General features: G+C 44.6%; 1 protein-coding gene across 4 annotated transcripts in view; it reads left to right on the forward strand.

Annotated features, from left to right (window-relative positions):
• PIK3C2B (phosphatidylinositol-4-phosphate 3-kinase catalytic subunit type 2 beta) overlaps nucleotides 1–21,904 on the forward strand; it is a 1,217,858-nt gene that overhangs the window by 742,292 nt on the left and 453,662 nt on the right. The window lies entirely within an intron of this gene.

Consider the following 21,904-nt stretch of genomic DNA (forward strand, 5'->3'; position numbering starts at 1 on the left):
AAATCAATATCCTACTTGAAATATCAATAGGCAATGTCAATAGGTAGTACACAATATGTAGTCAGCGTGTGGTTTGTATATGGTTTGTATGTTTCATATACCAAAAGCATAAATATAGCATTTAATAAAAACTTTCATAGGAACTCAGGTAACAGTGTACATCCGTCAGTCCGCAGTCAATTCCCAGTCTGCAAAAGTTTTCACTTATCTGTTACAAATTACATACGGCTCTCCTTTAGCATTTAAAAAGTCATTTTACTTGCCATTCTCGTAGGTCCGATGTATGAGGGGTCGCTGCATCCTGTATCTTGTTTCTCTCTAAAACTCACGTGCAGTAACAGGCAGTCAGCGTGGTCTCACCTCCAGAGTGTTACACCCCCCTCGCTTGTCCTTCACAGCACTGTGCATACATACCTTCTGCTCCACTTCCCGGAGTCAATGATCCGTCCTGCAGGGCGTTGACTCTCCACAGCCACCGCCGAGACCAGATTCACACCTCTCCTCTCACAATCTGATGGAGCGGGGCCGAAAGCTCTCAGCTCTTCCCCGCTGTGAATCCTATAGCAGCGCCATCCCAGCCTCGTTAATGCACACCGCAACCTAGTTATTGGGGTGTGGGGGGGGATCCATGGAGGGCCGGGAGGCAGTCTCATCCAGCCTGTATCACAGGGAGAGGGATCTCTCCAGGCTTCACGGGGATAGCATCGGCTCCTGCTCAACGCCCACTTCCGGCCCCTCCCTCTGCTGTGCACTGTCTGGGACCTGGAGTTCTGCCACTGTGGGCCGGGGGGGCGGGGCAGCCCACGAGCCCACACTGTAGCTCCCCAGCAGCTGCATGGCTCTGATCTGGGAGTGTCTCTACCAGCCCAGAGCCAGCACTGACTGTTCCTACTCCCCCTACTCCATACGGGCGGCAAAGGAGAGAGAGCTGATCAGTTTCTCCTCATGAAAAATCAGTAGGTGAACAAGAGAGTCCACCCTACAACCACATAGGTTACCTACGGAGACTAAGCATCAATGACCAGTGTGTAATTAGCAAAAATATATAAATTGTATTGGACTAAAAACGACATCCAAACGACAAAAACACAACAGTGAAACAGGCTTCGTCCATCACTGCCACCCACTGACAACATTGTCTTACATATAACCTACAAGACATCAAATGCACCCACGCCAGAATGGGGGGTCAGACAAAAGCAGTGAACTACCTATTTTGCCAGCCTACTAGCACCACCCAGTGTGGAATACCTCCTGGAGGAGCAATTGTCTGCTATAACAGGCTAGCATCTCCTATATGATGAAGTATGTTGCTTCACCACAGCTAATGCATATATAAAATATGAAGACCATATGCAAGGTAAATATGTAGAATGTCACAAATACTGTATATAATAGCAGTTAACATATTATTATTATTATACAAGATTTATATAGTGCCAACAGTTTGAGCAGCGCTTTACAATATAAAGGGAGACAATACATCAACAATACAATTCAATACAACAGGGTTAGGAGGGCCCTGCTCTTTCGAGCTTACAATCAAATAGAGAGGGGCTGGTAAAACAAAAGGTAGTAACTGTGAGGGATTAACTGATGAGGGAAGTTGAAGATTTGGTTGTTAGCTGAAGGCAGGATAGGCCTCCCGGAAGAGATGAGTTTTCAAGGATCACCTAAAAGTGGACAGAGTAGGAGATAACCTAACATATTGGGGTAGTGAGTTTCAGAGGATGGGAGAGGCTCTGGAGAAGTCCTGGGAGGAGGAGACAAGGGAGCTAGAGAGCAGAAGGTCTTGAAAGGAGCGGAGAGGATGGTTTGGGTGATATTTGGAGATTAGATTGGTGATGTACCTTGGGGCAGAGTTGTAAGTGGCTTTGTATGTTATTGTTTGTGTTTTGAATTTTATTCTTTGGGCAATGGGAAGCCAGTGTAGGGATTGGCAGAGAGGGGTGTCGGACACTAAACGGTGGATAAGGTGAATGAGTCTGGCAGCGGCATTCATGACAGACTGAAGAGGGGATAGCTTGTGGAGATGTAGCCCAGTAGGAGTGAGTTAGAATAGTCAAAGTGAGAGATAACAATGGGAGTGAATAAGTTGCTTAGTGGTTTCAGTGGTTAGAAAGGGGTGTATTTTGCAGATGTTACGGAGAAGTCTGCAAGATTTCAACAGCGGTTTGATTTGCAGTTGAAAGGACAGGTCAGATTACAGGATTACACCTAGCACCCTGGTATGAGGGGAGGGACGATGGTTGTATTATTGATCTTGGTGGAGAAGTCAGGGGAGGGGGCAAGGGCTGGAGGAAAAATTATGAACTCAGCTTTAGAAAGATTGAGTTTGAGGAAGTGGGGTGACATCCATGTTGATATGTTGGTTAGTTAGTAATGTGAGAGGAGACTGAAGGAGTGAGGTGAGGAGTAGAGAGATAGATTTGTGTGTCGTCAACATAGAGATGGTACTGGAAGCCATTGGAGTTTATTAATTGACCAAGGGAGGAGGTGTAAATGGAGAAGAGGAGGGGTCCGAGGACAGAACCTTGAGGTACTTCTACAGAAAGAGGAAATGGAGAGAAGGAAACGGTTATAGGTAACACTGAAGGAGCACTGTGATCTCTCAGGAGAGAGCAGAGTCTTTAAGGCCAAGAGTGTGAAGTTTTTTGAGGAGGAGGGGGTGGTCAACAGTAAGGATGAGCTCTGGCGTGTTCGCAAGCTGCACGTGCCGAGCCCGCCTGGAAGTCGTCACTGCGCTGCGCTAATCACAGGCAGTGAGACATTTCCCGATCTCTGCAGCTGCACATCGGGAAATGTCTCACTGCTTGTGATTAGCACTGTGCAGTGCCGACTTCCTAGCGGGCTCGGCACGTGCAGCTTGCGAACACACCAGAGCTCATCCTTAGTCAACAGTATCAAAGGCTGCAGAGAGATCTAGTAGTTTGAGTATGGAGTAGTGGCCCCATAGTTGTGCCGGGTGTGCCCAGGTACACCCTAATCATCCCTGTGCTCTGTCTGTGTTTCACACCTTTTGTTTTGTGCTGACTGCCTGAAACATGTCCCTGTGTAACTCAGTCACCAATACTGCCTGAGGTCGGGTCCGGCGGGCAAAAACAGCTGTGTGCTGCGAGTGGGAGGATTGAGCAGGGAGAGAACTAGGACCATAGCCATGGAGTAACCCAGCTGGGAGCCGCATTTGCGATGCAGCTTCTATAGTTCTGGCTTCAGGTCCCGCAGGCGCCAGCGGAGTGATCTACATCTGCACTCCGCCCCCCCTCCGGCCTTTCTCTCCCTTAGAAGCAGCGGACTAGCCTGGATAGTGGCAGGCGAGTGGCTTAAGGCAGCCTGCTAGATCGAGGTGAGTGAGTGAGAGAGACAGCACTGAGCAGGGCAGCGGGTGGGCAAATGATACACCAAAAAAAAAAATAGCCAACCGATTGATGAACCTACCCTGGCTTATCACTAGATAGATAGATAGATATATTACATATTGTATATCTAATATATTTATTTTTACACAATATATGTATAAAATTATAGTGTAAAAATAAATGTATATATTTTACTTATACAATTAAAACTATATGAACCCTGGCTTGTCAGCAAAAAAGTGTGTGTGTATATATATATTGCAAAGGTTTGGGGGTTGTTTAGCTCAAGTATAGCACCCGCTAGCGAGAACAGTCCACACAGATAATTCCTTTTCAGGGCTTTTTGGCCCACTTTTCTTAAAGAAAATCAAACAAGGTTCCAGCAAAAGTGGTTTCCCTCGCAGGGGGTTTTTACCACCAGCAACAAATAAAAGGATATTCAGCCTCCTGGCTTACACATGTAGCATTGCAAACAAAAATACCGAGCCACCTGGCTCTCTTCAGTAGCATACACACCACTGCTCAGGCTCCCACATGGAGCTCTCCTGACTACTGTCAGCAACTTTAGACTCAGGTCTCTGGCTTTTACCTTACAGCCTGCACTCTCTGGATACTTCAGTGCACCCCTGCACTCTCTGGATACTTCAGTGCACCCCTGCAATCTCTGGATACTTCAGTGCACCCCTGCACTCTCTGGGTTCTCCCTTGCAAGCCTGGACTCCTGGAGATCTCCTGTCTCTCTGGGTGGAGCCCAGAATCATGGTCCTGACTTTGCTATCAGGCCCACACACACCTGAACAATCAGTGCGCCGGTGAGTCCCAAAACCTGGGCCCAGGACTGGGGATTTCGTCCCACCCAGATCTCTGATTCCCCAGGCTCCAGGTCCCAAAATGGACCTTACTAAATAATGAGGAATCTGAAAAGCCGATTTCCTCTCAAACAAGCAAATACTCTGGAGCCCCTCAACCTGCCTGGTTGAGACTCCTGGACTAATACACTGATGATGGGGTACCACACTATCATATATATATATATATATATATACACACACACACACACACACACACACCTTCGGTTTGAGGTGCACACCCTAATGCAATAGGCTGCACACGCCTATGAGTGGCCATTGGTTTTAGCAGTTAGTAGATCATTAGAGAGTTTCAGTGGAGTGTAGTAAGCGAAAGCCAGGCTTAATGAGTCAAGAAGGTTGTTGTCAGTGAGGTAGGAGATTAAATGGTTGTAGACTAAGTGTTTCTAAAAGTTTTGATGCAAGTGGGAGCAAGGAGGATGGGTCTTATGGTATTTTCAATGAGCTTGGCAATTGCAGGAGCAAAAGCAAGCAGACATCAAAGCTCTTATAGAGACACAGCCAGTTCAGTATTACCATGACCAACAGTTATGAAGATCAATCCAAATACAAAAAAGATCACCTGCCGATACAACAACTGGATGAATATATAATAATACCAAATATATAAGTATAATGTCACTTGGTTTCCAAACAGTTATACTGTAATGTCCATATGCACTAATATAGTTCCATCTGCCCAGTCAGTATCTGGATAATTAAAGTTCCCCAGGATGATGACATTGCCCTGCTTTGCCACCAGTTAACTGTGCAAGGAGATCGATCTCCTCTTCATCCTATTTGCTAGGGGCCTGTAGCATATACCCTTTTGTTGCTTTCCTTTGAAGCTCAAGGTATAGGGATTCCCCCACTTCCATTGCCCCGTTGGTAATGTCATTCATTCCCAAATGGCAAGCAATTGTGCTGCAAGTTTGAAAATGACTTTCTAAGCTATTGCTAGACTTGCCAGGCTTCACAAATTTGTTGCACAATTGCAGCAAGTCCACATTGCTTGACTCCAGATCAACTTTCTTTGCAAACCTTCTGCAAGTCTGCTGCAAGATTTGGTTTGGTTATGTTGTCCAATAGTCATCCCAGAGGTCACTGTGGCTGAATCTGCATGATGTAGACTTGCAGAGCACTTGCTGTAGACTCACCACTGCAACTTTTGCTTTTGCTAGAGACTTTACACGCAAATTGCTACAAATTGAAAAAGTGTCAACTAGAATTTGCGCCTTAAGTGCTCTGCAAGTGTATGACTTGCCAGTGAAAATGTGCAGCAAGTTAACAGACTTACAATTCAACACTGTGACAAATTTGTGGAAAGTTATCCTTGCTATCTGGGTTGTATTCACTGGTAAATCACTCTTGATGTACATTCATACCCCTCCCCTTCTTCTACCTAATTTGTCCCTTTGAAACAGGGAGTACCCCTGGACAGTCACATGCCAGTCATATGTACTGTCAAAAAAGGTCTCTCTTGCTCCCAAGTCGAAATCTTCCTCGTGCATCAGTAGTTCCAGTTCCTCCGTTTTGTTCCTCAAACTCCTAGCATTAGTGAACATGAATTTTATTTTTGTATGGCTGAATATTATTTTATCACTGTTCTGAGGCTGCGGTCGAAGTACCTAAGACCCACACACTAATTCTTAGGTACTCCAGTTATATTAGATATAAATGGAAGTACTTATGCACTACTAGTCTCAAATACCCTTATTCTCCCAATGAACAGACGCAACCATTAATCCATGAACTCAAAACACTGCAAATGAATCATATAAAAGTGAATAGTGTGCTTATTCCACAATGTGTGTAATAAATCTGTATCAAGAAACTTTATCAATAGACATAAAGTGTCCATCCAGTGTAATATCTAAAATTAAAAGATATTTAAAAGTCCAGAAAAAAACAGAAGACAGTTCTGTGATCCCACACTGAGTGGGAAAGACTGTATCAGTGAACTCCTTTAACCACTTTCTGGGCACTTTAACCCTCTTCCTTCCCAGGCCAACTTTCAGCTTTCAGCGCTCTTGCACTTTCAATAAGAATTGCGCGGTCATGCAACACTGTACCCAAATTACATTTTTATCATTTTGTTCACACAAATAGAGCTTTCTTTTGGTGGTATTTATTCACAAATCTTTTTTTTTTTTTTTTTTTTGCTATATAAGCGGAAAACAAGCAGACATTTTGAGAAAAAAATATTTTCTACTTTAGATTTTATTGGATTTCTTTTAAAACAGAATTTTGTCATAAATTTAAGCCAAAATGTATTCTGCTACATGTCTTTGGTAAAAAAAAAAAAAAAATCACATTAAGTATATGATGATTGGTTTGTGTGATCGCGGACATATGTGTGCAGATGATCATTGGGACATATGATTTTACTGTTACATATGTGGGGGACAGTTGTTTTTACTGTGTGGGGACAGTGTTTTGGGGACACTATTTAGGGGACATTGTGTGTTTACATTGTGTGGGGACACTGGGCTGGTGATCAGTGTGTAAAAAGCTGTAAAAAACAGCTCATACTCACTGATCACCTGCTGGCCGCAGCGATCTGCTCTCCTCTCCTCACGGACAACTTCTGTGTGAGGAGAGCCGATCACCTAGCAACCAGCTCTCTGTTTACATCACATGACGGCTGTGATTGCACACAGTCGTCATGTGATCAGGAGGGCCAATCACAGAGTCCTCCTGCCGATCGGAGATGCGCCGTGTCCGGGTGACACAAGCGCATTCCTGAATTTCCACTCAGGAGGAAGCGCCCACTCGGCCGTATATGTGCAGTGGCCGGGTGGGAGGTGGTTAAAACGTATAGTACTCAAATAATCGAGTATCCACCACCAATCACCAATGAGTAAAATGTCTGCACCCACATTGGAACATATAAAATTCTCACCACCTTCCGGGTATATGAGGTACCGGAAGTGACGCCAGTGGCCCCACCCGACTTGCCATTTGTCTACGGAAGACAAGTGACGCAACACATCGGGTGGAGCCAGTGGCGTCACTTCTGGTGTCTCGTATACCTAGCAGGTCGTGAGGAGGCGATCAGCCCAGCTTTCTACCCTTATATTCTATGCTGATTTTATATGTTCCTAGTGAGTGCAAAAGTGTGTTTTTTAATAAAATCGGTATCATTATTGCGCTATGATCTTCTTTTTATATTTTGAGCTTATAATTGAAGCGTAAGGAGTGGATTTAGTTCTAATCCCATGGGGCTCTCCGGCGAGACGGATCACAGCAGGTGGAACTATACAGGACCTGCAGACCCTATGGAGATTAAAAAACGTTTTTTGACCTTATGGTCTCACTCTAAGGTGAGCGGCCATTTCACTGATTGGTGGCTGGGGGTGGATACTCGATTATTTGGGCACGTTAAGTTTTAAAGGGCAAGCGTTCACTGATACAGTCTTTCCCACTCAGTGTGGGATCACAGAATTATCTTCTGTCTTTTTCTGGACTTTCTTTTTTATATATCTTTTAATTTTGGATATTACACTGGATGTGGACATTTGTTAGAAGCACTATTTTTTTTTTCATTTTGTTTAATCAATCTGGCTTTGATAAAGTTTCTTAAAACAGATTTATTACACATTACACACATTGTGTAAAAAGTGCACCATTCACTTTTGTATGACTCCATATTGACCACATTAGCACGTTCTGCCATTCATTCACTAGCTGCAATAGCTTCCTCTGATCCCTCCCCCCATCACCTAGTTTAAAAGTTCCACTAACTCTATGGCCATTCTCTCCCCCAACAGAGCTGCACCTTCCCTATATAGGTACACTCCGTCCCAGGGGCGGATCCAGAGTCTAGTCTCGGGAGGGGCAGTGCCAGAAAATATATTTTTTTGGGTACATCTATCGGGGAAATGGCTGGTGTTGGCGCTTCAATCATCACGGCACCATGGTTGTTATGGTGTCAGGATGATTGAAGCGCTTTATTACTATAATTACATTGTTTTAAAAAATTAAATAGTTTAACTCACCATAATGCAGAATCAGTGGGAGCCCCGAGTGTGTCACTTGCCACGTCACATGTCACCAGATGCAGATTGTCACTTGCCACGTCGCCTGCCACATGTTGCGGATTGTCACTTGCCACGTCACCTGTCACCAGATGCAGATTGTCACTTGCCACGTCGCCTGCCACATGTTGTGGATTGTCACTTGCCACGTCGCCTGTCACCAGATGCAGATTGTCACTTGCCACGTCGCCTGCCACGTTATGGATTGTCACTTGCCATGTCACTTGCCACGTCGCCTGCCACGTTGCGGATTGTCACTTGCCATGTCACTTGCCACTTTGCCTGCCACATGTTGCGGATTGTCACTTGCCACGTCACCTGTCACCAGATGCCGATTGTCACTTGCCACGTCACCTGTCACCAGATGCCGATTGTCACTTGCCACATTGCCTGTCACCAGATGAAGATTGTCACTTGCCACGTCGCCTGCCACATGTTGCGGATTGTCACTTGCCACGTCGCCTGTCACTTGCCACCTGCTAAGGTGGTCTCTTGTGTCCCAGAGACAGGCAGCAGAGAGATGATGTAATCTCTCTGCTGCCGCAGCTGCCTGCATGGAGGGGGGGGGGGAGTTGAACTGCAGGGATTCAGGGCGGGCGCCGGGCGGTGAGAGATGTCGTCATCTCTCTGCTCCCCCGCCCGCCGGCTCCCTGATTGGCCAGCAGGCAGCAGCCCGCCGACAAACACATTGAGCGGCACATGTCAGCGGCGGCTCTCTCTCACCTATGGAGCCGCCCGGCGGCTCCCTCACTCACGGAGCCGCCCAGCGGCTCCCTCATTCACGGAGCCACCCAGCGGCTCCCTCACTCACGGAGCCGCCCAGCGGCTCCCTCACTCACAGAGCCGCCCAGCAGCTCTCTCAGTCACGGAGCCGCCCGGCTCCTCTTTCACTCACGGAGCCGCCCGGCGGCTCTTTCACTCACGGAGCCGCCCGGTGGCTCTCTCACTCACTCACGGAGCCGCCCGGCGGCTCTCTCACTTACCGAACCGCTTGCCGGCGGGCTCTCTCTCACACCCTGCTCTCACAGTCACGCGCATTTCTCGGAGGGGGCAATTGCCCCATTGCCGCCCCCCTGGATCCGCCCCTGCTCCGTCCCTGCTATAGAGCTGGTAACCGACTGAAAAGTCAGCCCAGTTCTCCAAGAACTCAAAACCCTCCTTTCTGCACTAATTCTTAAGCCACTTTTTAAGTTACCTAATTTCCTGCTGTCTTTCTTGTGTGTCTTGAGGTACAGGCAGATTCGTTTTTTGCCAGGTCTGAGAGGAGACTGGAGCATTTTTGGGGAATTTTGAGACATAAAGGAATTATGCACTTCGAATGCTTTTGATGTTTTAACTGCAGTAGATATTAGTGTAGTTCTGTTTCCTGTTTTGTTTGTTTGCCTCAGTTTGTAATGATTGACTCGTGGTGTCATGGCTGATGGATTTGCCATATATCCATGTATAGCTGTAGGTAAACCGTTCCTATTCACCAAAGGAACAGGCAACCTTTTGTTCCAGGTCACATGGCATCCAGTGCAATCCTAGCCATTTCATCTCTGTTGCATCACAAATGTAGGAGTGCTAATGTGAGAAAAGCACATCATTACTAGCATGGTAATATCTCTGTAAAATGCTTTGCCTGTGTCAGTTTAATTACTGTGTAGTTCTCATCTGTAGAGTGCTAGACTGAGAAACCCTCAGAGTTAAAAGTTAGTTCTCAGACTACAGACAGAGGTCATGCATTAACCTATGTAGTGCCATGTTTGTGTAGCGTTGCCTGTGTAGTGTTCATGTTTGAACACAAACAGAAACTTCTGATACAACAATGTGAAAATTACTATAGGCTGTGTATACAGGGCAACACTATGAAACTACATGATCAATGCACATTTTGTGCAGGTAAAAAAACTCAAGGTGCAGATAGAAAGGCGTAAAATACCCTTACACTGTAGGGCAGTAATTTGTTGGGAGCTATTGTGCCAGTGCCTGGAGGAAAGTAAGGGTGTTGGTGAAAGTGTGCAGGTTGAGGAATGGATATGAGTAAGGGGAGGTAGACAAGAGATATTAGGTCTAAGATATTAGGTGCGGTCTTAAATATTGTAGCTGCTGACTTTTAATATAAGGATACTTGCCTGTCCTCACCCGAGACGATTCTGAAATGAGCTTGGGGTGCAGGTGCTGGCATCTTTTTTTTTTTTTTTTTTTTTCTTTTGCCACTCAGCTTGTTTTAAGTAGTGAGACAACCATCAACTTTTCCATTCATGTACGTCTCTTTTCCTTCACATCACTGTGGCTATTTTTCATACCAATCTATAAAATTTAGGAATAAACAAGGAAGGGGTAGGAACGGTACAGATCTCCCATAATGTAATATTCTTCCTATCTCAAATATAAACCCCTCCCTTCCTTCTCTTTTCCCACACTTATATTAAAAATAAAAAACAACCTTTATTATATTCTCTCAATTACGCTTTTCCCTTATTTGTTTTACACTATTTCATCTCCCCCCCCCTTATTCCCCTTGTGTAAGTACTCTTCTCTTCCCAAATACAACTCTGCTAGTACCTAATTTTCTCAGCGTAACTCCATGTTTTTTTAAACTCTCTCCAACTCTTCCATTTATCTTTCCTTCCCTCCCCCCCTTCCTCCTTGTTGCCATAAAACCTCTCCATGGTATAGGTTTCTTCCACGGCATTTATCCACTCCCATATCTGTGGGCTTTCTTTTTCTCTCCAATTTTTAGGTATTAATTTTTTTGCTGCATTGATTAAATGAGGCACCAACGAGGCTTTATATTGTTTCTCACTTTCCTTAATGCCGTGGAAGAGCACCAACCATGGCTCTTTTTTCACCTCCTTTCCCGTAATCTTTATGATCATACTCAAAACTTTTTCCCAATATTTTTGAATCTTCGGACACTTCCACCATAAGTGTGCCATCGTACCTATTTCCCCACATCCTCTCCAACAATCTGCCGATGTTTCTTTTTGGAATTTACTGGCCCTCTCTGGTGTTATATACCACCTCACTAAACACTTATAATTCATTTCAGCTGTTTTTGCATCTATCGCCGAGCTGTGGGTAAGGTTCATAATCTTTTTTATCGTACTAAAATCAACCAGTGTCCCCAAATCCTTTTCCCATTGTTTGATATAAGTGGGCTTCTCTATTTCATCTTCTTCTAATAACAATTTATATAATTTTGATATAGTGTTTTTTGTATTTTCTAACGTGCATAATTTTTCCAATCCCGTCAGTTCTTCTCCTGATCTTATAGGTTGTGGTAGTTTTCTAATAAACCTTTCTAACTGTGCATACCGCCATCCATTAATCACCCATGTTTCTGTATTCTGTTGCAACTCGTGAATTGTTCTAATTTTCCCTTTTTTCATTATCTCTCTTAGTTCCACCTTATCTTTCTTTATCCATTTCCCCCCTATACTCACTTTCCCCGGTGCAAAAAACTCGTTATCATTTACTCTTATAAGTGGTGAGTTATAAGTCTTATTTAACTGTTTATAAGTTCTACCCCACATCCTAATTGCCACCCATGTTAACCCATGTGTATTTTCATCTATCGTTCTGTGTTGGGGGGGGTTCCAGATAATTGCCCCTAACTGTGCCTTACTATAAAATTTTTCTAAATTTACCCATCTTTTTTCTTGATTATCCCTTGCCCATTCTATCGCTCGTGACGAGATTATTGCGTTGTAGTATGTTACAATATCCGGAGCCGCCAAACCCCCTTTCTTTTTTCCTTTTCTTAGCATCTTTAACCACTTGCTTACTGGGCACTTAAACCCCCCTCCTATCCAGACCAATTTTCAGCTTTCGGCGCTGACGCACTTTGAATGACAATTGCGTGGTCATACAACACTGTACCCAAATGAAATTTTTATCATTTTTTCACCACAAATAGAGCTTTATTTTGGTGGTATTTGATCACCTCTGCGGTTTTTACTTTTTATTAAAAAAATGTAAAAAACTGATTTTTTTTTTTTAAAAAAAGTTTATTTTTTTATATTTTGTTTTAAAAAATTTTAAACGGGTAATTTTTCTCCTTCATTGATGTACGCTGATGAGGCGGCAGTGATGGGCACTGATAGGTGGCAGTGATGGGCACTGATGGGTGGCAGTGATGGGCACTGATGGGTGGCAGTGATGGGCAGCACTGGCAGGTGGCACTGATTGGCACTACAGGTGGGCATTGATAGGTGGTACTTGTGGGCACTGTTAGGTGGCACTGTGGGCACTGTTAGGTGGTACTGTGGGCACTATTAGGTGGCACTGTGGGCACTATTAGGTGGCACTGTGGGCACTATTAGGTGGCACTTTTATTGGGCACTGATGAGGCAGATGTGCCTCTTCCACTTGGGGACCGATGTCCCTCACATCCGATCCGGTGATCGGCTTTTTTTTCTACTCGCGCTGTCAGCGTGAGTAAAAAAAAAAAACGATTACCGATCTTTTGTTTACATCATGTGATCAGCTGTCATTGGCTGACAGCTGATCACATGGTAAGGGGCCGGGAACGGCCCCTTACACAGATCGGTGATCAGCCGAGTCTCAGTGACTCGGTGATCACAACGCGGCGCGCGCAGGGAGCGTGCACAGGGGAGGACGTCATATGACGTCCTCCCGGGAATGTAGGTCCGCGCTGTAGCCGTCATTCGGCTATAGCGCGGATGCCAAGCGGTTAAAGATACCCTCGGCTTTTTATTTTTCCAAATAACATTTGTTAGTATTGTTTTTAGTTTTCTGAGGTAATATGTTGGTAGACCTATAGGTAACATTTGGAATTTATATATAATTTTTGGAAGCAGGGTCATTTTTATGGCGTTTATCCGGCCTATCCAAGAAATTGGTCTAATCTGTATTTTTTTGCCCTCTTTCCTGATTTCATCCAGTAGGGGGATGTAGTTCTTTTTGTATATTTTATCCAGGGAATTAGCTAGTTTTACTCCTAAATATTTTATTTCTTTTTTCCATATAAATTGATATTTCTTCCTCAAATTTTCCTCTTCTGCTTTTCTTAGGTTTATGTTTAGGATTTCAGATTTTCCCATATTAATCTTAAAATTTGAAAGCTCTCCATATTGTTCTATCGTTCTAATTAATTTTGGCAGGGTACATTCTGGTTTGATTATATAGAAGAGCACATCATCGGCGAATGCCGATAACTTGTGCTCTTCATTGCCCACTTTTGGTCCTTTAATATCGGGGTCGTTTCTCAGTGTTGCAAGAAAGGGCTCTAATGAGAGGATGAAAAGGAGTGGAGACAGGGGGCACCCCTGTCTTGTCCCTCTCCTCATTTCAAAAGTTTCTGAGAGTACCCCGTTAATCCTGATTGCTGCTCTCGGTTGTCTATATAACGTTTTTATTCTTTCCAACATCCTTGGGCCTACTCCCATTTTTTCTAATGTTTGGAACATGAACCCCCAGTCTACTCTGTCGAACGCTTTTTCAGCGTCGCAAGACAAGAGCAGACCGGGGGCCCCATCCTCTTTTATTTTTTGTAGAAGGAGCAGTGTTCGCACCCCATGGTCCTTCCCCTCTCTTCCAGCCACAAACCCTGTTTGGTCAGGATGGACCAATGAGTTCATTAGCCCCTTCATCCTCTTTGCCAATATTTTTGCGTAGATCTTTATATCTGCGTTTAGTAGCGATATGGGTCTGTAGCTGGAACAGAGGGTCACATCCTTTCCTTCCTTTGGGATTACCATGATCAGAGCCGTTTGTGCCTCTCTGCTCAGTTCAAAGTCTTTTCCTAACCCATTCATATATTGACACATCTTCGGTATTAGGATATCCTTAAATTTTTTATAGTAATTTGCAGTAAATCCGTCTGGTCCTGGGCTTTTCCCTTGTGCTGCCTCTGATATTGCTTCCTTTACTTCTTCTTCCGAAATTGCTTCCTCCAAAACTTCGCTATCACTCTCCTGCATCTTGGGTATCCCCGCGCTCTTTAAGAATTCCCTTATCTTTTTTTTTTTCTTTAACCTTTCTTGCTCCCCGTTTTGCTCTCCTGCATACAACTCTTTATAATAGTTTCTAAATGCCTCTCCTATTTCTTTTGTTTCATGAACCATTGAGCCCTGCTTAGTCTGTATCCTGCCTATAAAATTACGAGTTTTTTTTCCCCTTAACATTCTGGCCAGATGTTTCCCTGTTTTATCCCCCCACTGATATCTCTCTTTCTCAATTAGGAAGTATTTTTCTTTTGTTTCCTGGTCCATCAATCTTTTCAATTCATCCCTTTTATCTATCAACCTTTGGTATATTTCTTTATGGAGTCCTCTCTGTTTTTTGTGTTCTTGTTCTATATTAAGTATTTCAGTCGTAAGATTTCCCATTCTATTATTCCTTTCTTTTTTTTTCCTGGCTCCCTCTTTTATTAGTATTCCCCTTATGTACACTTTATGGGCCACCCACACCACAGCCCCCGAGACATCTCCTGTTTCATTTATCCTAAAGTACTGTTTAAGTTCATCTTCCACCCTTTGAGCCACCCCCTCATCGGACAACAGATCCTCATTTATTCTCCATAAGGGTGTTTTTCTCTGCGTTTGGGAGATTCGCAATTTCATTTCTACAGGGGCGTGGTCTGACAGTGTGATGATTCCTATTTTTGCTTCAGTGGCCCTTTCTAACAACCTGTGTTCCAATAGTATGTAGTCCAGCCTGGAATACGTCCGGTGTACAGGGGAGTAAAACGTATAGTCTCTTGTATTACCATTCAAAATTTGCCATATATCCACCAGTTGGTTCTCGTGTAACTTCTGTCTAAACCTTCTGAGCTGCTCGTTGTTCGTCCCCTGCACTCCGGACGCACTATCCAGCGCTGGCTCTAGACACACGTTAAGGTCCCCCATCACTATCAGACCCCCTTTCCTGAAGTTTGTTAGTTTCTCCAGTGTACTTATCAGGAATTTAACTGTGTTTTTATTGGGGGCGTAAATACTTGCAATAGTGCATTCCAACTCTCCCAAAGATCCCTTTAAAAAAAGGAATCTTCCTTCCGTATCCTGCATTCTTCCATCTAATTTAAATTGCACTTCTTTAGCCATTCCTATTGCCACTCCTCTTGCTCTATTGGATATTGTGTCTCCATAATACCATGTTGGGAAATTTTTAGACCATAATCTACTGTTCGATTCATATGTCAGATGAGTTTCTTGTAGTGACACTATTCCTGCTCCCTGCTCTTTCAATTCTCTTAATAAGTTGTATCTTTTAGAGGGTGAATTCAGGCCTTTAACGTTATATGTCAAAAATTTAAGAGTTGTCATGTTTATCCCATGCCTGATTGCTACGCTTCTCTAGCTTAATTCGAGTTATATATATTTTTTTCCTTTGCACCTTGTGTTCCCCCCACCCCCTCCCACCCCTCTCCTCCCCCTCTCCCCCCTCCTCCCCCTCTCCCCCCTCCTCCCCTCCCCCCCCTCCCCAAGTTGGCCCCTCAGGGCCCCTAAGGTCATCAAGGATCTCCATCTGAGCCCTTTCTGAACCCCTTGATCAAGAGGTGGAGCTCCGAGTATTCAACTTCCTTCCACTCCTCAGAGTAACTATTGGAGTGGAGTGGCCTGCCTATTCCATTCTTCTTTTGTCTTGACTTGGTTTTCTTTTCTATATTTATCCCATCCCCCCCCCCTCTCCCCCCGGCTGAAAGCTTGGTAAGTCCCCTAGTCTTCTGATGTCCAGCCTGGTAATTCCGGAACCTGTATGTCTAGTCTTTTACAAAATTCTTCTAATTCCTCCGGAAATCGTAATTTAGCAGACCTCCCTTCCTTATATCCTTTCAAACAGGCCGGGAATCCCCATGTATATTTGATGTTTTGTGTTTTCATTATTTCCAGTAGGGGTTTCAACAGTCTTCTTCTTACTAGGGTTTCTTGCGCTAGGTCTGCATAGATCTGGATTTCCACTCCCTCGACCATAATTGGTGGTTTTCCTTTCAGTTTCTTCCAAATTTCCCACTTGTCTTCGTAGAACCTAAATCTGATAATAATGTCCCTTGGTCGTTCTGTCCTTGCTTCCCTGGCATAACCCACTCGGTGTATCCTCTCTATCTTTAGACAGTCCTCCCCTTCTCTATCAATCAAGGGCCGGAAAATTGTGTTGATCAATTTCTTCAGATCTTCTTCCTCTTTTTCTGGGACTGAGCGAATCCTAATGTTCTTCCGTCTGTTCCTGTTCTCCTGGTCTTCCAACTTGTATTGTAACATCTTTTGATTTTTCTGTGTTTCTTTCACTTGCTGTCTTAAACTTTCTATTTCTTGCTTTTGTTTTTCTGTAATTTTTTCCGTGTACTCCACTCTTTCTAATATATGTCCCAGGTCTCCTCTCAGATTTTGAATATCCGTTTTTATCGAGTTTTCCATTTTCCGGAGCAGTTCATTCATCTCTCCCTTGGTTAATGTGGAGGTCCCTATTGCTTCCCCTTCGATTCCACTTACATCCTGGTCCCCCTCTGTTGATAGATCATCTCTAGAGTGTTCTGGGGTGTCTCCTGTTTTTTTATCAGATCCCTTTTTTTTTTCTGTTTTGTTTTGGCTTTGTCTACCAGACTCCGTACTCCTAGGACTTGCTCCTTGTGTCATATATTGTTTTAGTGTACTGACTGTTGGTTTATCTTTTGGGGATTTAGAGGCATTCCCCCTTGTTACTTTCGTTGTGTTTTTATTCATTTTATCTCCCTTTCTTGGCGCCCTAATTCGCTTCCCCAGCCTGGTTTTCTTAATTTCCCTCCACTTCCGTGAAGGGAGGCCCTAGGACTTAAAAAGCCTACTTAGAGGGTTTTTTTACAGGTTATAGGAAAGGAAACAGAAAAAGAAGGGGGGAGGGGGGCGAGGGGAGGGGGGGTGGCATGGGGATTCCCCAACTTAATTGGTTAACTCTCTCCCTCTGGCTTTCTCCCAACCAACAACCCCCCTTTCCTTTCCCCTTTGGGGGACTTGTTTGATATATGATGTAGTGTCTTTGTTACTGCTATTACTTAGTTGTTCCTCTGTTGTGCTCCTTGGTTTAATTGATACTGTTGGGGGGTCCTACCAGATTACCGTCCTTTTCCAGCCCCGGCTTGTGCGCTTTGTGTTAATCCACCCCCGTTTAAGTGTGGACTACTTTATTCTCGCACTCACTTGATATGTATAGGGAGCAACTACAAAAGCAGAAAAAAACCTTTGGAAGTCCATATAGTTGAATGCACCTCCCCCTTATTGTTACTAAATCCTCCTTTTCCAGTATCAATTCAAATCCTTTTTTAAGCACATCAATCACATGTGTTAGTTAGCTCTTGGTTCCAATTTAGGTCTTCTTTGCTTAATTATTGGCCAAACCACTCCGCTCTCCTCTCTTCTACACCAACTTTATTTTGTCTGTCTCATATGTTTGACCCATCAGGCTTTGATAATCAGTAGTATGTTTTACATATAGTCAAAAAGCAGTCCCAACCATTTAAAGTACCATTAAGGACACCAGCCTATATACACTGTGTACTTAGCTCCGTAATTGTTACCTTATTTCTGCTCTTCATTGGGATATTTCTTCCCCTCTCATGGGGTAGCGATACTTACAGCCTTTAGGATTATTTCATTCAGCCGAGTGGGGAGGTATGCTGTAACCCCGGAAGGCAGGGGGGGGGGAGGGGGTTCAGTGTCTCGCCGTGCCAAATGTCGCTCCTGAGTGCGCTGTCTCCGCTGCATCAGATGTTCTCCAGCTTATCTCCCGTTCCATCTGATGCTGTCCTGTAGCGGCGATTGCTATCTTTCCTCCTGCGGGGGGACGGTGCCTCTCATCCCACTGCCTGTATACCGGCTTCCCGCGGCTTCGGCGTCTCTGCGTCCTTCACTGGTCTCGGCGGCCAGCTGACACTCTGGAGCTCCTCCCTCCGTGACGAACGATTACGTCCTCACGTCCTCTCCTCCCATCTCCAGGTGCTGGCATCTTAACCACTTGCCAAACAGCCACCGTCATTATACTGCGGCGGGTCGGCATGATCCCGCGAACTGTCATTGCTGTACGTCGGTCCCTTTAAGTGGCATAGAAGGCGCGCGCGCCTGCTGCACTGCGGGGGTGCCGATGCGCATGGTTGCGATCACGGGCACGAGAGCCAGAACAGGCACTTTTTTGTGTAAACACACAAATCCCTGTTCTGTGAGGTGAGGAGAGACAGCTCGTGAGTTCCTACTAGCTAGGAACAATGATCTGTCATTTCCTCCAGTCACTCCCACCTCCCTTCAGTTAGAACACACACTAGGGAATATCGATAACCCCTTGATCACCCCCTAGTGTTAACACCTTCCCTGCCAGTGACATTTACACAGTAATCAGTGAATTTTTTATAGTGCTGATCGCTGTATAATTGTCAATGGTCCCAAAAATGTGTCAAGTGGTCACAGCCATTACTAGTAAAAAAATAATAATAATAAAAATGCCATAAATCTTTCCCCTATTTTGTAGACGCTATAACTTTTGCGCAAACCAATCAATATGCACTTATTGCGATTTTTATTACCAAAAATATGTAGAAGAATACATATCGGCCTAAACTGAGGAAAAAAATGTAGTTTTTTTTTTTTAAATTTGGGATATTTATTATAGCAAAAAGTACAAAATATTGTGTTTTGCTTTTTCAAAATTGCCGCTTTTTTTTTTGTTTATAGCACAAAAAATTAAAACCGCAGAGATAATCAAATACCACCAAAAGCTCTATTTGTGGGGAAAAAAAGGACGTCAATTTATGTTTGGGTACAGCATCGCACGACCGTGCAATTGTCAGTTAAAGTGACACAGTGCCGTATCGCAAAAAATGGCCTGGTCATTGAGCAGCCAAATCTTCCAGGGCTGAAGTGGTTAAAGGGGTTGTAAACCCTCTTTGTTATTTTTATAAAAAAAAAAAAACAAAACATGCATATACTTACCTGCTCTGTGCAATCGCTCCAGGCCCTTCCTTTTTATCAGGTGCCCCCAGGGAAAGCTGCTTTCCATAGGGGGACCCATGGAGACTCGCTCCTGACTCCCGCTGCTGCGTTCATTGACACAGACAGTGGGACTCGGCCCCGCTCCGTGTCACTGGATGAGAGAGACAGTGGCTGGATGGGATCGGGCTCAGGTAAGAAAAAAGGGGGGGGTCTGGGGGGAGCTGCAGCACAGAAGGTTTTTCACCTTGATGCATAGATAGCATTAAGATTAAAAACCTTAAGGCTTTACAACCACTTTAAGTTAGGGAAACCTACAGTGAAGCCTTGCAGCTTCACAGCTAGCTTTCCACTGTACATGCGCAAGCAGCACTGCGCTTTGTGAATGGTTGCACAATCTTCGGGGACCTGAGATGTGTCCCAAAAGGCTGCAATGGAAGGGGGGAGTAAACTTCCACTCGAATTGCCTGGTTTTAACAGGTACCCACTCCCCCCCCAAAAAAAAGAAAAGTGCCAAATGTGGCAGAGGAGGGGGGGAGGAGGCAAGCAAACTGAACTTTTCCTTTTGGGTAAGCGAAATGAAGGTGTCTAAGCAAAGACCAGCATCTCTGACTAACTCCAGGACTTGGGTCCTAGCTGGGGAACCCTGTAGCTAATCTTTCCCTAAGAGAGACGCCTCATCTGCATTCATAACTGCTTCCTGTCCAGTGGGCAAGATGGTGGTTTCTGCTTGGAGGTGACAAGCTGCGCCACCTGTATGATCCAAGTAGTGCCAGTCAACCCTGCTTACGTCAGTGACCCCACAACTAGGGTTGCCACCTGTCCGGGATTCATCTGGACAGTCCGGGTTTTGAATCATGTGTCCAGTTTTCAATCCACCTGAAAACCAGACATGTTATTCGGACCGGACTGTGGCTTCCTAAGATAGCTGGAGAGAGAATTGGGTGTTCCCCTCCCTTCAGCCTGCAGGGGGCGATAGAGAGCGGACACAGATGAGTCTCAGCGTGGCACTGCAGGAGAGTGAAGACAGTCTGTCTGGAGACTGGAGAGAGGAAGAAGGAGCTGCCTTGTGTGCAGTTTATGATCTGTGAGTACAGGGGGAAAGGAATGGGGTGACAACTCTGTGTGGATGGACACCTGGGGCACCTGATGTGACTGGGGACTGTGATGTGTAGAGGGACACTGATGGGGGCACCTAATGTAAGGGGGTACTCTGAAGGGGCACCTGATGTAAGGGGGAAATCTGATGGGGGCACCTAATTTAAGGGGGGACTCTGATGGGGTCCACCTGATGTAAGGGGGGACTCTGACTCTACTTGAAATATTTATGTGATTAGCCTACTTTTATGTTATTTTCTAATAGAACGATGGACCTCCTTGAATTTTAATTTATTACTGCTGCCCCAGATGGACATTTTTGCATTGCAGGTGTACAGTGGTGTCATTTAGTCTTAATGGCACAATAATCGTACACCTTTTAGTGTTTCATTTGTTTTGTATACTACAAAAAAAAAATTGCTGTGGCGCTAAAGTGTTTGGCTTGAAGAAAAGGTGGCAACACTACCCACAACCTCAGTTAAATTGTCCGTTGAGATCTCCTGAGGGAGAACACCTTCTGTAAGTGTATAGTCACTGTAACCCACAAGGTGACAGACCTAGAGGTATTGATGTGCAGATGTTTTGTGAAGTACACAGGCTGCAAATTCCCGAGGAGTTACCCCCCAGAGTCAAAATGTATAAGGCAACAGTTAAGAAGCCACGCCATCAGCTCTTGCACTGGGATGGCATTCCGTTATCCTGTGCTGTGGTACAGCTAATATGGTATATAACTGCATACCCAGCAAATGTACCCCCAAATGGAGATTCCCTCAGGCAAACGTTGTGTGGAACACACTAACCCTGAGCCACTGGCTTTGACCAAGTGGGATCAGATCTATAGTTCAAAAGAGCTAGCCTGCATAGTGTCTATGGAGTGTAGGGTTCTGGCCATCCATCTAGGGTGTGCATGCCAATAGAACTCATAAACGGAGAAGGAGAAAGGCATGACAGTGGTTTGCTAAATGATGATCAATCTGAGCTAGAGTAGACTTGCTGATAAGTGTTTTAACTCTAGGAAGGTTTAACGTCATCAGCATTGACACATTAATTTGTAAAGTACAGAGTAAGGGAAAGAGACAGGGAAACTGGTATCAGAATCTGAAGTTTCCCATCAGGTTCACTTCCCTAGAGATCCATAAGTGATTCACAACACTCCCTCTGCTGATTGTGAACATGCACGGGTGTATTGACATAAATTAGGTGTCCTGACACTTAATTGTTATGTGTGTGACACAAGGACCAAACCATTCATATGTTTTATTTATTAGAGGTATTTATATAGCTCTGGCAATTTACACATTGCTGTGTAAATTGTTCATTTACAACAGCCCCTTGCCATTAAGGAACTCTCTCACATGCATGGGACCAGTTAAACTACCAGCCTGTTTTTTGGAGCGTGGGAGGAAAAACCCTCGCAATCACAGAGTGAATATGCAAACTCCATGCAGGTAGTGTCCTGTTTGGGATTTAAAACAAGGATCCTAATGCTAAGGTAGAAGTGCTAACCACTAAGCCACTGTGGTGTACCAGATACATCTGACTATAAGGCCTCATGCACACTGGACGTTTTTACAGTTGCTGTTTTTGGTTTAATTTTTTTCTGCAGCCAATAAACTCCCCAGCATGTTAACCTGTGTGTCCATGCACACATAGGCTGTTAT

This window comes from Aquarana catesbeiana, linkage group LG02 (genome assembly GCF_042186555.1).
Source record: "Aquarana catesbeiana isolate 2022-GZ linkage group LG02, ASM4218655v1, whole genome shotgun sequence".
Lineage (NCBI taxonomy): Eukaryota > Metazoa > Chordata > Amphibia > Anura > Ranidae > Aquarana > Aquarana catesbeiana.